The sequence below is a fragment of the Macaca nemestrina genome, chromosome 10, assembly GCF_043159975.1.
Source record: "Macaca nemestrina isolate mMacNem1 chromosome 10, mMacNem.hap1, whole genome shotgun sequence".
In the NCBI taxonomy this organism is placed as follows: Eukaryota; Metazoa; Chordata; class Mammalia; order Primates; family Cercopithecidae; genus Macaca; species Macaca nemestrina.
In genome coordinates, this window is record NC_092134.1 from 127,210,366 (window position 1) to 127,215,137 (window position 4,772).

Consider the following 4,772-nt stretch of genomic DNA (forward strand, 5'->3'; position numbering starts at 1 on the left):
TACTGACTCTGTGTTACTGATAATGTGTAAACATAATACCTAGTTTATGGACAGAAAAAAAAAAGGTTAAGTATTTAAAACTTGGGTTTTCAAGGAACTGCCTTTCTGGTACAGAATGAGAATCTTACTGAAAACATGGTAGAAACTACGTTTTAAATTTTAAGGGATAAAAAAGAGGAGTAATTATTTTCCTGGCTTTAGAGAAACTGAAAGGTGTTAGGAATAGTATAGTTTGGCTTTTATTGTTTAAAAGATAGCTTACCTTCAGTGGTTACTTATTCTAGAGCTTCATGAACTGATACGAGTTGAATGGCAAAAGTCATTTTAAACCATTTTTAAGCTATTAAAGAATCAGAAAAGGTTAGCTTTTTTCCCTTTCTGAAGGAAAGCTAAATGATGGGTTTTGTGTGCTTTTATATTATTCATTCATATTTTAATATATATAACATTAATTTGCATTTATACCATTTTCTTTACAAAATGCTTTAATGTAAACTCATGTACCAATGTTGACTAACTCTTAGTCTATTAAGTTTAATGTTAATTTCATGACTAACTGATCTACCAAGTAACCCTAATAGATGACTTTTCTGGGTATTTTCCCCATTTTACACTAGAGAGTATTGAAACTTAAAAAGGACTCATGATTTATCCAGTGATCCAAAGTGTGTATTTCATAAACACATACACACAGTGTGTGCATTGTTTAGTCATACGTTACTTTCCACAGTATCTCAAATGCCCTTCATGTAAATCCCATACTATCAAAAATTGGTGATAACCTAAAATGTAGTGCAATAATACAACAAGGCATTTATTTTCTTAGAGTTGATTTATTTGATGGATTTTTAGACTTTTATTCAAGATCTTTTGTTTGTTTTGACTTTGCTTGGAAGATACTGATTTATTCTTTAATATTAAAGCAAATCCTGCCAAAGCACTAAATAGACCGTTTTGGGTTGGTTTTTTAGTGTAATATTAATATAGGTCAGCAGGTGAATTGAGTCTGATTGTTTAGATGTAAGGATTGAACCTTATGTATCAATCCTTGACACTGTCCTTGATAACCTTATGGATATCAAGGATCAAACCATATGGTATCAATATTGTAGTTATAGTTTCAGCATAAACAGAATTGCTCCCCAATACTTGATCTGAAATATTATTAATGATCTTACTTGAAACATATATTCTTTCTGGGAGCGATTTTTTTTATCATTTTTCCTTAGAGACAAGTGCCTGCTCTGTTGCCCAGGCTGCAGTGCAGTGATAATGATCATAGCTCACTGTAGCCTCAAACTCCTGGGTTCAAGTGATCCTCTGGGCTCAGCCTCCCAAGTAGTTGGAACTACAGATATGTGCCACCACAACCAGCTAATTTATTTTCTAGAGACGAGGTCTTGCTATGTTGCCCAGTCTGGTCTCCTAACCTCAAGTGATCTTCCCATCTCAGCCTTGACTCGGAGATTTCTGATTCATGTTAATATAAGAAAGCTGTTGATAGTTTATCATAAAGGCATTTCCTAATATTGCTAGTATAATTTTCTGAAAATCAGTGGTAAGATGTGACACAATACATCAGCTGCATCCACAGGAAAGGGGAATTAATTAGTTCTGATTCTGGGTACACTTGTTATGATCATAATTTACATAATATTTTCACAAAAATGGTTAGATCACAGCTATGAAATGTAAATGATAAAAATCTTTAATCATGTATATAGATAGACTTGTTACTATTTCCTTAGCAAAGTGTCACTTTAGGGACAGCAATTGCCCCTTTACATTAAGGATCACCACAATAATACTCTGCCATGTCATGGAATCAGCATGCAGCCCAGATGCTATCCAAAATTCTGTTTCAATTATCATTTTCTATATTCTCGTTTGTGCTCTTTATTAAAATACCTCCTTATGTATAGCTGGGGAGGGTTATAAGTATTTTAAAAATTATTTTTATTGCATTCAAGTAATTCTTCAGGCCGAGAAGATGGGACAATCACTACCCCTATAGAACTGAACAGTTTTATCCCTAACTCAAACTACAGCAGGTCTAACATCTGAAAATGTTCCTCAGCCAGTTTGGAAGACCGGCGTTATTTCAGAACTACTGGGGCTCAAAGCTGTCACCAAGCAGAGCTACACATACTTTCTTCATATACAGATCCTAGATCCAGGAAGGTATTAATGAGTTGCTGGAAAACGTATTTTTACATTTTTAGAAATAAGAGCTTTTGGCAAAAGTCGGAACTAGAACTTCTGTGAAGCCAAAAGAACTGTCTCCCAACTTTTTTCTCTAAGAAAGCCTTGTAGTTTATGAAGCAAAGAGGACAGAAGGCAGGTGGCTATGCTCTGGGTGAACGGAGGGATTTTAATTGGCAGACGTTTTGCTGAGGGGCGATAGCCAATAAGGAGAGGGTGGAGAATGATGGGGTAATTGATGGAATGACATACTTGAGGATATGGGGACATGAGAGTATGAAGTTTACTTATTCTATAGACAGTTACTGTCCAACAACTGAGCTAGGTGCTGGGAATACAGTGGTGAGCTAAATCAAGTAAGGTCCCTACCCTCATGGACCTTAGGGAAATTCAGGGAATAAACTTCATTGTCTTTATCTGTCTCAAACCTTGAGTACAATACTTACTAATGCTAAATTTTTAAAGCATCTTTTTTTAACAACAATTTGGGGGGGAAATCAGCTATATATGCCATGTGCCAGTGAAGACATACTCATTTTATGTTTATAATTTTATATGTTAACTTTTTTAAAGTTTTTTTTTAATTGAATATTTTCTCTGTAAGTTTAGAAATATTAAATATACACTGTGGGTCTAATGGTGCTGCAACCAAATAGAGAAAGTATGTTTTTTAAAATAAATCGGAAGTCTGCAAGAGAAGACCATGAGTCCCCAAACACATTTTTCCTTGACATGTTATTCCAGTCACAGAGTATTTCCCCTCTAGACATATTAAGCTTAAAAATAAGCTGTGCTTTTTAAAATTGTAAAATACCACGGTAAGTCCATTTTTAGTAAGAGTTACACCACTTTTGCAGGAGATAAATATATGCAGAATTAACACTCTAAAAATGCTGTAAAAAATGTAAAATAATGGCTTTTGTAACAGTATTTTGTGAAGAAAGAATACAATAGCTTTTCTAGCCATAGAATCTCTAGAAAAATTTATAGTCCAAGGAAGAACAGAATGAACTGCGCTGTTCATTATTACTGTCTATACCCAGCAATCTTGATTGATCCCAATAAAATGGGGAGTGAGGCAAAGAAAAAAGGAAGATGACAGCCAAAGTTTAGGCAGGAAGAGGGGGAAACATCCATCTCTGAAATCCTGTCTGATTTTATAAAACATACCACCCACAAATGAAAAAGCCATATTATTTTTATGAAGGCTGAACTTCTTTGTAAAAGCGAAAAAGGGCTTCAGCAACTCACTGCAAAGAAAACCTTACCTTCAAAGAATGTTTGATGGCTTTCTTGATTGAAAAGGGAAGTAAAACCCAGGCCAAGTACAAATTCAACATCTCCCCCTAAGACTGTTCTTACTGCATAATAACCCAGACCAAAGGAGGAGGTATTTTTAAATCCACACTTGTACCCTCAAAGTTCATTTATAAAATACGTATTCATGGAAAAAAAAAAAAAAACCTTGTATTTGACGAAATAATTTTAAGACGGATCATTTTAAAACTTAAGGGTTAACCTTAAAAAGTATCTATTTGAAATAACTGATGTTGTTCTGCTAGTTTTTCTCCATAAAAAGCTAGCAGAACAACATCAGTTATTTCAATAGATGCTTTGTGGTTTGGGGAGCTTCGTAGTTTTCATTTTTGTTTCCACAGATAGACTGGAACAGGGATCAGCGAACTTTCTCTAAAGGGCCAGATGGTGAGTATTTTGGACTTTGTGAGCTACAGTTTCTGTCACTACTCTGGTTTCCTAAGATGAAACCTGCACTGAAGGCAGGTAGCCTATCTTACTTGGTGTCCAAATGGAAATACGCCCTTTCTTACTGCAATGTTTCTCTACGGGGCCCTCTACTGAGAAAACTCAGAGCCGAATTTGAAGTTTTAATTTGGAGCTCAGAACTGGCACACATGAATCCAAAGAAAACACAGTGCTCTTTACTTCTACTATCACAATGTTTTAAAACAATTCTTAGCACAGGTTCCTTTGGCAAAAACAAATGGAGTATTTCTCAAGCCCTTTTTGGCAGGGGCTACTAGCTAGTTCTGTTAGCTTATGTGTGCTAGCTAATATAACTGAGTGTGTCACTTTTCTTGAAAACTCTCAAAGGAACTTTAATTAACTGGCAAGCTCCACAACAGAAGTATGTGAAATAGAACAAAGCTAAGAACTAGGAAGTAAGCAAAAATGCTCCAAGAAACTGGCAGAGACAATGGTACTCACCAAAATATGTCATCTTCTCTTCTATATGTCCTGAGCTGCTTTGCAGTTAGATTAAGCCTGAGCTAGTTCTAGTGGACAGGCTGAAGCAAAGAAGAGGGTGTGAGTTCTCTGTGCCCTTGTTCCCTGCTGGAAGAGACAAGAGATAGTTTTGCATGGCTGGTGAGTGCTATAAAGAATGGCAGAAGAACAGGCTGGAATTTGTAAAGCTATAAATTTTATAGACTTCATTTAAGGACTACTCTTAGGAAAGTTTTACACCAGAGATTTCATCTGGACTGTTTGCTCTTGCTAGAACACTCTGTATATCAAGGGTTTTGTGAGGAAATAACCTTTCTCATGTTGTA